Genomic DNA, 12,936 nt, shown 5'->3' on the forward strand with positions numbered 1-12,936 from the left:
GGTACAGTATACTTAAAGACACAGCACAATTTTTCCTGGCCGCGACTTCCAGTCAGACACAGAACTTTTCTAGCCACAGGCTGCAGGATTGGCTTTGAAGAGGAGCTGGCGCCAGAGATTTGGGGTCTGCAGTGTGATCGCTGCTGCAGGGAGCTGCGCGGAGTGTTTGGGAAAGCTAGAAAACCACGACATGGTGAGAGCGGGGCTGCTGATCCCAAATGGGGCAGAGCAGATGAATGGGTTCCGGAGCCAATATGGTGGGTCCTCCCCAGATCTGGGTGGGAACCTGCAGCCAGATTCCCTGCCCTGTGAGGTCTCTTGCAGCCCTTGCAAGTCCTTGGACCAAGATGCAGGCCTTTGAATAACAGCTCCGTGGACTGAATTTGCTCAGAGCATTAGGAATAGGGAGCTGTATGTAGAAACATCTTTCTATTCAACTCCTGTGTGCTTTTGTGCTTCCATGAAAAACAGGTTGCCAAACTCGGAGAGGCCTAGATTCCCCAATATCTTCTAGACCTTCAGCACTTTGCATTTAATCTCTACCTGTAAGATCCATTTGATTAATTTTGTGAAGGTTGTAAAAGGCATCTAATGTGTTGTGTAGCACTCTACTACTCCGAGTCTCACAAAATAGAATTTAGCTGGGGAAGGACCCAAAACCATATGCTGACTAAGCCTATTAGAGATGCTAGAATACACATTTGTTCACCAGGATTTTCAAGACATTTGACACCAAATCATTACAAAGAAGCCCCCCACCCCTGTTTTACAACCAGCTTCTAGACCCATCCCCATATATCAAAGAACAGGCCTCTAAGCTGCTCAAGGAAGCATTACAGGGTCACAACCAACCTTAAGGCCTGGTATGCCATAAAGTTGCAGTTTTCTTCTTGAGAAAATCATAGTTCTAACAGATCCACAGTAAGACAGCAGGTACAAGTATTTGAAAAGTAGAATACTGTCGTGTTAAGGAGTGACCTGATCAAGCAAGGTTTTCATTTAGGCCCTCGGTCTGGGTGGTGGAACAGCCTGAGTCCTAGGCCTTGAAAACTTTTCCTATGGCCTGGGGTATTGATAATACATCAGAGCTCCTTTGAAACCTGGAATATGTTTGGGACCAGGGCCTTTGTGGACAGGTTGCTTCAGATCCTGAGAATCCAACTCTTTCCACCAGATGGAGCTATAGTTATCAGTCCCAAGGCTACTGTAGGCTTAGTAATTAATGTTTTGAAATACTCTGCCCCCCTTGTGTAGCATTGCTTGATTAGCTTCCACCTGAATTTGTCCCACTACTGACTTCATAGAAGCCTCCCATTTCCTTCCATTTCCCTACTGGAACTAGTAAAGGTGCTATTTTTTCTTGAGAAGCTAACTTGGCATGGGACATAGCTTGTACTAGACCTCCCCAGTCCAGCTTTTATCTTTCTACTTTCTACTTGTCTTTTCTTGCTCATACCCTGTGACCTTCACTTTAACCCCCTGCCACTGAAGAATGACCTGCTGTTCCAGGTCTCTGAGAATATCTTTGCTGTACAACTCTCCCATCTGCCTAAGTTCCTAGACTGGCAAGTTGCCTGTCTCTACTTAAATTGTTCAAATGGTAACCTGGAGTGTGAACCTAAAAGACACTTAAGGATAATGGCATATGTGGGATGAAAAATCTATCTAACTGATTTGAGCATCAGTTAGAGATGGATGCATATCATCATTAGAGAGAGTAGATTTTTTCTTTGTTAAGTATGTGAAGTGATTTCACACATGTTAATATTAATTAATTTTAGAATAGCTGCATTTCCATCCCATTAGAAAAAAAATGTTTCTGCGACAAGCTTTCCTATGTTGACTCAGGTTGGTTTGATTTCAGTCTGTTGCTCTCTAGGGCAATGACCTTGTTGTCCTCTATATTACAGCTTCAAAATTCTTAAGTTAAATGACTGTGACACCTCAGAGTTTTAAAATTATCCATTTGAGTCATGTAGGGGACTATCTAATGCCGTCACAAGAAAAGGAATCACGTGTGGAACATTGCTTCTGTCATCAGACCAAAATAGGAGAAATAGTTTATTATGTTCTCTGTAGGGAAAACAGGCTAGGAAATCAGCTGCCGGAGTCACCTTTATGAAGTAGGACCTGATTGTGGTACGGTGTGGGAAGTGGTGATTTTGTAATTTCCCAGCATGTTTTAATTTATGTCATGTAAATGAAAACAGACCAGATTGTGTGGGTGTGCAATTTGTTAGAGTTATCTTGAGCCAATGAATATTGAATTTCTAATTAGGCAGCTCTGAATATGTAAGTTCAATCCTGCTTGGCACAGTTGTGTCAGCTCAAAGGTTTGAGAAACCAGCCATTGACTATAACTCTATGTGTCAGGTTACAGACATCAGCAGCCAACATATACATATGGGCAATATCAATCTTATTAATGACATTCCCTCTACTAGGGAAGAACCTATTCTTTTTCAACATCAATATATCTAAGTTTTTGGTTTTTAAAATACATTATTTTTATCATTTTAAAATCACTTATGGGTATCATTTTTAAATATTTTCTTTAAGTGCATTATGCTCTTATCTCCATTTGTCCTGTTTTCTAGTGTTCTAGGTAATTAATAGTCTTATTCCTTTTCTCTCAAATGATGTTGATTATTGCTTTCTGTGTTGAGCAATGTCTCCTATAGCTTAGGCTTGCCTCATGCTATGTAACTGAGAATTGCTTTGAAACCCTAATCCTGCCTCAGTAAGTAGGAAAAATGGACCAGTTAATGGGTGTCCTCAAATCACTTTGACTTTTATTGGGAACTTAAAAATGAAGAGAGACCTGTGTAAAAATTGAGTTCATTGACCAACTATGAGTCATAGTGAAGAAAGTGAGAGGCAGGTCAGAGGATGAGAGCGTTCCTGCCTCAACAGTAGATGAAATTAGCAATGCAGAATTAGGCAGTTAATTTTAGATGTTCCATTAATGTCCTGATGGGTCATTTTGTATGGTCTACAGGCCAGGGTAATCAAAAATCTGGGTAAAGTATTGACCTTATCATGAAACCAACCTCCTATAATTAAAGTATTTCAACCGAAATTGAAGATCCGAGTAAAATGTTATGGCCCTGTCTAACAGTACTGTTATTTTTCTGGTTTAAGATATTCATCCTTAGAGAAAAGGTGTGAAAGAGCTCTAGTCTCTGGACGACATGGCCATAAAGCTTGTTTCAGCTTTTCAAAATAATTTTTGAGATTATATCTACATCATGTCCACATTCTCTTTCCTGCCTCCAAGCTCTACCATGATCCCTCATTTTTTTTTCTAATTCATGGCCTGTCTTTCTTTAACCACAGTTACTGTGTAAATGTGACTTTTGTTTGTCTGTGGGACTTCCCAGCAAAGGTTTCACTACACTGGGGATTGAGTATGTAATGGATTTTGCACACAAATAACTGTGTTTTGGATGAGGAACAGGATGTGCTCTAGGAGAGTGGAAGAATGTCTGTTAAAATACAAACTTTCTAGACTAGGGCCCTGTCTACTAGGCTAGAAGGACAGAGCTGGAAGGACTGTACTGTCTAAATCATTTAATCTCTGGTCACCCAGTAAAGGAACTGTTAATATTCTGAAGCCCAGCTGGGTGCCAGTAGCCCATTAGGGATTCTGGGGTAACCTAGCAATCAGAAGTCCTTTGTGGCCCATGTGGTCTTGGAAACTGCCTGGACTCCCAGGTACCTGCTCTGACTAACTTTGCTCCATTCACTGCCTTTGCACACAGCATTGGAAGCAGAGAGCTATGGGTTGAAACATCTTTGTTGTTCAGTTTAACGTGCTTTTTGTACATCCATGTGAGCAGGTCTCCAAACTCAGAGAGGCCTATTTTCTCTAGTATCTTATAGAAGTTCTGCACTTCACATTTAATATTTAGGTGAAAGATCCATTTGTATTTAATTTTGTGAAAGTTGAAAATAGTATCTCTTACTTTAGGTAGCATTCTACTTCCTGTGATGTAGAAGAACAAACTGGTGATATAAAGGACTTCCCAATGCTTAGGAAATAGTGACAGAAAGTAGAATTTAACTAAGACATGAATGCCTCTAAAATACCCCAAAGATAAGTATATGCTATTGAGGACTGTTAGAGATTAGGATGCTAGGATACACATTTGTTCACCAGGATTTTCTAGACATCATTGCTCCAAACCATTACGAAGGAGACACTCCTGATTTACAACCAGGCAGTAGGCTTGTCCACATATCAAAAACAGGCCTCTGAGAAGCTGCTCAAGGGGGCATTACAGGGTCACAGCCAACATTCAGACCTGGTATGTCATAAAGGTTCTGTTTTCTTCTTGAGAAAAGCATAGTACTAGTAGATGGACAAGGGGACAACTATTTGAAAAGGAAAACACTGTCATGTTGAGGGCTGGCCTCATCAATAAGAATTTCCCTTTATGCTCTCACACAGGGAGAAAGAATGTGCTTGGTAGAACCAGAAATTGTCAGACACCTAGACCTTGGGAGCTATCCCAAGGGACTGATGTTTTAAGAATAAAAAGGAGCTCTTTCTCTACAACCAGGAATATGTTTGCAGTATAACAGTGGTCTGGGTCCAAGGCCTTTGTGCAGGGTTTGTTTCAGATTCTGAGAACCCTATTCTTCCTACCACATGGGGCTATGTTTATCAGTCCCAATGTTTTTGTGGGCTTAGTCAGGAATGTTCTTGAGAAACTCTATGTTCCCTTATGCAGCATTGTTTGATTGGCCTCCTCTTGTGTTTGTCCCATTGTATGATACTTTCTGCTTACTTGAAAGAATTTCCCATTTCCTTCCATTTTTCGCTGTTCAAACACTAGAAATGCTGGTCCCACTACTTGTGAGCCCTCAGACTGCCCCAGCCATACAATTGTCACCCACATTTAGAGGGCCTAGTTTGGGCCTCTGCAGGTTCTCCCACTATGAGTCCAGAGTTAGTGAGCTCCCACTAGCTCAGGCTAGCCAGCCCAGCTTTTATCTTTTCTACATTATGCGTTTCCTATCTCTCTCATCCCTTGGCTCCTCCACCTCAGGATCCTGTCACTGAAGAAGGTCCTGCTGTTTCAGGTTATTGGTGTACTTAAGAAATAATTTTGGTAATTTCTTTGCTCTGTCAGTCTCCCATCTGCCTAAGTGTTAGACTTGCAGTCTTCAATTCCTATTTAAATTGTTCAGAGTGTAACCTGGGTACTGAATCTAAAAGACACAAGGATGACAGTATAGATGGAATGCAAACTCTGTTCTAGGGTGGCTCCCCTTTGAGCATTAGCCAGAGATGAATATGCACTATCATTAAAGATAGTTTCCTTATTAGTCTCTAAAGTATATGAAGTGATTTCTCCCTGACAAAGTATGTTAATTCTAGAAAAACTGCACTTCCAGACTTTTAGAAAAATTATTTCTAAGACAAGCTCTCATAGGTTAACTCAGGGGACTTTGATTCCATTCTGTTGCTCTGCAGGGCAAAGACCTTGCTGTCTTCTACATTACACCTCCAAAAGCTTAAATTAAATAATTGTACCACCTTAGTGTTTCAAAATTAACTTTTTGTGTTAGGCAGTTGAATATTTCAGTACAAAAAAAGGGATTTGCATGTGGAGCATAATTTCTACATTCATAACAAAATAGATGGAATAGTTTATTGTGTACACTGCAGAGGAAACAGGGTAGGCAGTCAGCTGCTGGAGTCACCATTATAAAAAGGGGCCTGATTGTGGTTGCGGCAGTGATTTTATTATTTCCCAAAATTTAATAATTCGGGTCTTAGTGAATGAAGACTGACCAGACTGACTTAGTGTAATTTGGGAAGGTTGTCTTGCACCAAAGAATACTGAATTTTCCATTAGGCAACACTCCTATGCAGATATGCTCAATCCTACTTGACACAGTTATGTAAACTCAGAGTTTTAAGAAAAGACCTTTGACTGTAACTGTGTGTCCAGTTACAGATCCCAGCAGCCAACATGGGCATATGGTCAAAATCAATCAGTCTCTTATTATTAAAGCTACATTATCTCCTCTAGAGAAGGTCTTGCTCTTTTTCAGAGTCAATATTTCTAAGCTTTTTCATCTTAAAAATAACATTATTTTTACCATTTTTAAATGTCAGTTATTGGTATTATGTTTTAACATTTTCTTTAAGTACATTACCACTTTTATCTGTATTTGTTTCTGTTCTCTAATGTTTCTAGGTCATTAATGTTTAATTCCTTTTCTCTCAAGTGCTGTTTATTATTTATTTCTGTTTAGGGCAATGTCTGCTCTAGCTTAGTCTTGCCCCATGCCATATAATTGAGAATTGTTTTGAACATCTAATCCTGACTCACGTTCCCAGTTCTGGGAAGACAGTTCTGAAACTCCTTCTAGTTTGGACGTTAACAGCTCAGTGCAAAGGAAAAAATGGACCAGTTAATGAGTATCAAGCAGTCTCTCTGGCTTTTTTCAGAGGACATTCTAATGAAGAAGACCCATGCAAGAACTGAGTTCACTGACTGTGAAACTGGGGTAGTGACAGTGCAGAAAGGGAGGGGCAAGAAGGAGGTGAGAGCTTCTGTATATGTGTTGCTTTTATTAGTTAATGAATAAAGCTGTTTTGGCCAATGGCTTAGCAGAGTAAAGTCAGGCAGGAAATCCCAACAGACATAGGGAGAGAGAGTAGGTAGAGTCAAGGAGAAGCTGTGTATCTGCCAAATGAAAAGAGAAGGTTGCCCTCCAGATCTTTACCAGTAGACCACAGCCTTGTGGTGATACACATTGATAGAAATGGATTTATTTAAGATATAAGCATTTGCTAGAAATGTATTTGAGCTATTGGCCAAACAGTGTTGTAATTAATATAGTTTCTGTATGATTGTGAATGAGTAGTCTCCGTTTGCACTCTCCTGCTTCAACAGTAGCTAAGATTAGCAATGTGGAGTCATGTAATCATTTTGAGATGTTCTATAATAATTGTCCTGATTGGCCTTTTCTTGGGGTTCACTGAGTAGAGATTCAACATTCTGGATAATGGACTGATCTTATCATGAAGCCAAATTAGTTACATTAGTTCAACCTATATAGAAGATCTGGGAAAATTCTGTGGCCCTGCTTCACAGGACTATTATTTTCCTGTTTAAGATGAATAGCCTCAGATAAAACGATGTGAATAATCCTTGGTTTGCTCTGATACAAATTGCTAGTCTCTGGAAAACATGACCATAAATTCCGTTTTAACTTTTCAAAAGAATTCTTTGAGATTATGACTGCATCATGCCCACAATCTCTTTCCTGTCTACAATCACTACCATTGGATGCCCATTGTTTTCTAATCCATGGCCTGTTTTTCTTTAACAATAGTAACACAGTAATAACAGTTACTATTTGAATGTGACTTGTGTTTGGCTGCAGGACTTCCCAGCTGTGAAGCAAAGATTTCAGTGCACTACACAGTCAGTGTGTATTGCTTTAGAAGAGGAACCGAAAGTGCTCTAGAAGACTGGAAGAATTTCTACTAAAATACATATTTCCCTGGTTAAGGTCCTGTCTGCCCTTATGTTGGAAGGGTAGAGCTGGGAAGACTCTGCTGTCTGTGTCATTTGATCTCTGATTACCCACTAGGGGAGCTGCTATTGTTCTGAGTCTCAGTGGGTGGCCTTAGCTCATGTGGGAGCCTGGGAAGGCTTAGCAATTAGGAGTACCAGTGGGAGGTAGGTTTCAGGTTCTTTCCAGGACTCTCCTCTGGTTCTGCTGTGAGGGAGACCACAAGCCATGATAGAGTTAGTGTGGGGACCTCTGACACTCAGACCAATTGGAGCAGTTCTGCAGAGCTGTCAGAGCTTCTGTGACTTGGATAGACCATGAGCCAGACTGTGGTTCCATTGATCCCTGTGATGACCTGGGCAGTAGCCCTTCTTCACTGAGACTTCCTGAGTGTTGACTCTGTAGGGAGGGGAAGACTGCTTCACTGGCTATGGAAGGCTGTATGTGTCCAGTGTGTATACACAAGCATTGCTTTAGTGGGAGGCAGGAACATAGATTGGAAAACTGAAGGTCTGGTTTCTTGGAGTTCTGAACATTGCACTCCACTTTCAGAATTGTCTTACAAGTATTACAAATAATTTAGAAACTGGTAGAAAGAAGTGTTGGGAATTATCCTTCAGTAATATGTGATTAGAATGCTTTAAAATTTCTAATACCAGTCTTAACTTGATTCAGGGAAGTTCAGTTCCAGGGGAGAAAAGAAGTTTCTGAGCTGTAGAGATATTTCAGGTTTGCATGTTGCTGGGCAGGTGGATAGGGCAGATTCCACATTGTGTGCCATAATCCATATCACAGGGCATAGGCATTACATTATTCTACACTGTTTTGTGATTGGACATCAGTTGGCTGGGTGTGCCTGAAACCGCAAGGGGACATTAGAGTTTGCAGAGCCATAGAATGAGATTACTTCCATATGCTAAGGGAACTCTAGAGCTTGTGCCCTCTCTGTTTGAAAAAAAATATCAGTAGTTGGAGGATGACACTTCAAGGGTCAATTTGTGTTAATTTTGTGGGAGTTGTAAAGTCTGTGTTAATTTCTACACACTTATAATTATAGGTGGTTGGGCAATGTTGGTCAAGATCACACTTTTCCTGGATGCGTTTCCTTTGGTTTTTTGATTAAAAGTTGACTATATTTTTTCGATTATGGTCTTGGCTCTTTCTATCTCATTTATTATTTCACAAATTTATACTTATTCTTGATTTTTATAGCTAAGTAGTAAATATAGAAGTCATATGGTGTCAATATTTTTTCATAATCCTATTTGGCATTCTGAGTCATGTTACGTGTCACATTAGAATCAGGAATCTTCATAAATTTTTGAGAATTTTTTTTGGATTGTATACATTTCATGTTGCAAATTTAGCAAGCGCAGCATCTTAATATTGATGAATCATGTTTCCATGGTTCATTCATTTACCTCTTTGATGGGTAAAACATTGTTAGCCAATTATCTTTAAGATGTGGATATAAGTTAAGGTGCGACTTCCCAGGATTGAGGAAAAATGTGTGCACTCCCCAGATGCTCTCTCTCTGGGTGATTCCCATGGGACACAGTGGAACTTGGTCTTCTTGTTTCCTGTTTTGTGAGTTTTTTCCCCTTATAATAAATAAAAATGTAATTGTTTTATCCTTTAGTTTGCCTGGTTATTTCTACACCTCTTTGTTTATTTAGATTTTGGTGTTAATCTGTAAAAGACTTATTTTATTAGATAAAAAGTACTATTGGGCTGGGCAAGTGGCACAGCATGTAATCTTCTTGGAGATTACCTGAGTTTATTCCAGTATCCAAGTTGGGAGGCTCATAACCACCTGCTACTCCAGATTCAAGGGATCTGACACTCTCTTTTCTTGTGTGCCTCCTGTATGCTCAAGGAAGACCTTCTGTATCCCACAAACATATACAAAATGTGGGAATAACCTTGGTTTCAAAAGCTTTGTGACTCTCAAAACAATTAGAGCAAAACTTTCAGTGTATAATACAAATTATACACTGTTTCTTTAAAAATTTGTTATCTTGCATTTGGTTTGGAAAAGTTTTATTCCCTCACTCTGATGCAGATTTACAGGCAATCATCGGTCATAGGAAACAAAATGGTGCCTAAATGATCCTAATGTATCATTTTCTTTATTATAAGAGAATGATATCCTTTTAGAAATCAAAGGCATTATAAAGTCTATAAAGTTTAAACATCAGAAAGCTTCAAGTAAATCTCTCCAATGTTGGTGGAGCAGCTCTCCTTGCCCAATCCATTTCCTATTATCAGAGGAGCATAGAACTGGAGTGCGCCTGATGAGTGCTGATCAGGGATTTCTTGTGGTTTAATTTTGGTTAGAATATTGTCATTCTTGTCATATTGACAATGTCCTTTCCTTTACAGAAGCGTCTCAGTTTCAGGAGGTTCCAATTATTAATTGTTGTTCTCTGTGTCTGTGCTACTAGAGTTATATTTAGGAAGTGGTCTCCTGTGCCAAGGTATCCAAGAGAACTTCCCACTTTCTCTTCAGTGAGGTTCAGTGTGGTTGGTTTTATGTTGAGGTCTTTGATCCATTTATACTTGAGTTTTGTGCATGGTGATAGATATGGTCCTATTTGCATTCTTCTACATGTCTATAGGCAGGGGAGAAAGGAAGAGGAGTGGGGAAAATACATACCTCCATTAAAAAAGCAATAAAACATAAAAGAAAATCTTGTTAAGGGACCATGTGTGTGTGTGTGTGTGTGTGTGTGTGTGTGTGTGTGTGTGTGTGTGTGTGTGTGTGTGTGTGTGTGTGTGTAATATGTCTTTTTGACTTGTTTGGTCAGTGGTGCCATCTATGTAGCTGATGTTATTAATTATCTAATTTTTTGTTGTTTCTCTGGAAAATGATAGGTGTTCACCCATTTTTTTCAGAAAATTTACTATATTATATTATGAGTTACTTTACATTTTTGTTGGTTTGGGAAGTTCTTGGCATGCCTGAGTTTTCCAGTTGTTACTATTTTCATGTTTGGGTTTTGGCTACTTAAGTGGTTGATAAAGTTACTACCTTGGTTTTATGTGTTGAAAACCTTCTCTTATATTAGTGTCTTGATAGGGGAGTTCAGCCAATCATATTCTGTTTTGGGGGTGTGCCACCCTCAGGCAAAAGCCTGCCTATAAACCTAGCAAGTGCGCTCCGCTAGTTCTCTTTTTCGCCTGGCTCCTGCGTCCAGACAGATCATTTGGATTCTGGTGTAAGTTGTTGTAAGTCTTACTTCTGTTTATTAAAGCTGTATATTTTGTATCAAGATAGTCTGGGGATTTTTCATTACCAATCGCCCTGTGGCTACAGTGTCTCTGTCTGAATTAGCTTTAGCTGTCAACAAGATGTAGCCTAGAGTCATCCAAGTGGACATCAACTGAGGCTTTGCCCAAATCAGAATTGCTAGTTACTATATTTGTGAGAAACTGTGTTGATTGATGACTGGTATGGGAAAGCTTTTCCACTGATGTTTTATCTTCCTAAGAAGTGCTCCTGAGCTAGGTGAGAGATTTAAGTTAGGATAGGACAGTGACCAAACAAGAGAGGAAGTCAGTAAATAAAGTTTCTCTGTGGTTTTTGTCTTTACTTTGTAGCTTGAGTTTCTATTCTACGCTCCCCAATTAGGGATTGTATTCTCTCAGTATCAGAAAAATAAGCGTGTTCATTACCTGAGATGCTTTTGGTTAGAGAACTGAATCACAGCAAGAAACAAGCAAGTTAGATCAAAATGTAGTATGCCAAAACAGATTTTGTTGCCAGGTGGAATGTGGGAATATTGTCTTTTGGAGGAATGTGGAAGATATTAGGACTTCAGATGACAAAAATCATAGAAAGATTCACACAGAAGCTTAATCAGCTATTTTTGTAGGACTAGGAATATGGGAGTACCGTGCTTGTGGTCATAGGATTTAAATGGGAAATAGACTCCATGATAATTTAGCTAGCAGTTATTTGTATAATATTTTGCCCCCAAATCATTCCTATTTTCTCCATTACTGAGAAATTGAATAAGGTAGAATTAAAAATTAATTGGCTGATTTCTTCAACAAAGTATTGATTTTGTTGGGTGTAGACTCATTTGGGTCTACAATGAAAAAGAAACAAGTGGTGCAGAAAGAAATGAAAAGTCAGTTTCATACAGAAAAAACAGCACTAGGTGGTTTCAAATGGCAGTACTGTGGTGAAACAGAGGCAGAAAGTTTTAGGAAGTTTTACATAATTAAAGAAAAGGCCCTTCTTGGCATTTAAAGTCTAAGAAGGTAACATAAGGTAAGACTCCCGTCATGTAAGCATTCAGTTTGTGGAAGAAATAGGAAACTGCTTCCTAATGCAAAAAAGCAACTTCATACAGAACCTGCAGTAACTCTGGTCCAAGCTTAGTAGTGTCCTTTACAACTTAGAAGGCAGGTTTGGGGGAATCGTCCATGTTGTACTAGTTCTGGAAACAAGAAAGATGCAAAAATTATATTTCATAAATTCTTCTTCTCTTGTTTCAGTTCAGCACTGTTTCATGCGGAGTCACAGCAAGGAGACTGTGAGAGTTCATTGCATGAAACTGTGAAGATGAAGTCAGTGTTGTATTTTGAGATGATAGGATGTTGAGATATTTAAGCTATGAGACATCTGCCATGGAGAACTGCAAACAGGGAGTGGAAGTAGCAAAGGAGGCACAAGTGTGAAAACTTTCAGGGATAGAGTTATCTAAGTCCTTTGAGAATGAAGCCCCACCTGTCTGAGACAGCTACAGGTTATGTTATTTGCCCTGTGGAATTTTAGTCTTTCCTGGTCCAATCTTCCCTCACTGTGTTAAAAATCCTTTCCTTTAAAAAAAAAGAAAACAAATTTATTCTTGTCTCATACAATACATCCCAAGTACAGTTTTCCCTCACTTCACTTCTCCCGGCCCTCTCCACTGTTTCTCTCTCCACCATATCAACTCTGCCTCCATTTCCTGTCAGAGTAGAGCAGATATCCCAGGGATATCAACAAAGTCCTGCATAACAACTTACAATAAGACTAGGAACAAACCCTCTCACGGCTAGTTAAGGCAACCTAGTAGGAGGAAAAGGGTTCCAAGAAGAAGTGAAAGAGTCAGAGACACCCCTCCCCCCATTCTCACTATTCAGAGTCACACAAAACCAAGCTACACAAGGATAACATATATACAAAGAATCTGGTGCAGACCCCTGTAGGTTCTGTGATTGCTGTTTCAGTCTCTGTGTGCCCCTACGAGCCCTGCTTAGTTGATTCTGTGGGCTGTATTCTCCTGTATTCTTCAAATTAGGAAAATTTTTGACTATAAATTTTTTGAAAATGTTTTCTGGGACTTTGAGATTCTTCTATTCTTATTATTCTTAGGTTTGGTCTTACATCATATTTCCTGGATGTTATGT

General features: G+C 39.5%; 1 pseudogene; it reads left to right on the forward strand.

The window, feature by feature from the left end:
* The window catches only part of LOC148122866 (olfactory receptor 5L1-like), a 52,963-nt pseudogene that overhangs the window by 28,382 nt on the left and 11,645 nt on the right, over nt 1–12,936 (forward strand).

This window comes from Myodes glareolus, chromosome 2 (genome assembly GCF_982192425.1).
Source record: "Myodes glareolus chromosome 2, mMyoGla1.1, whole genome shotgun sequence".
NCBI lineage: Eukaryota > Metazoa > Chordata > Mammalia > Rodentia > Cricetidae > Myodes > Myodes glareolus.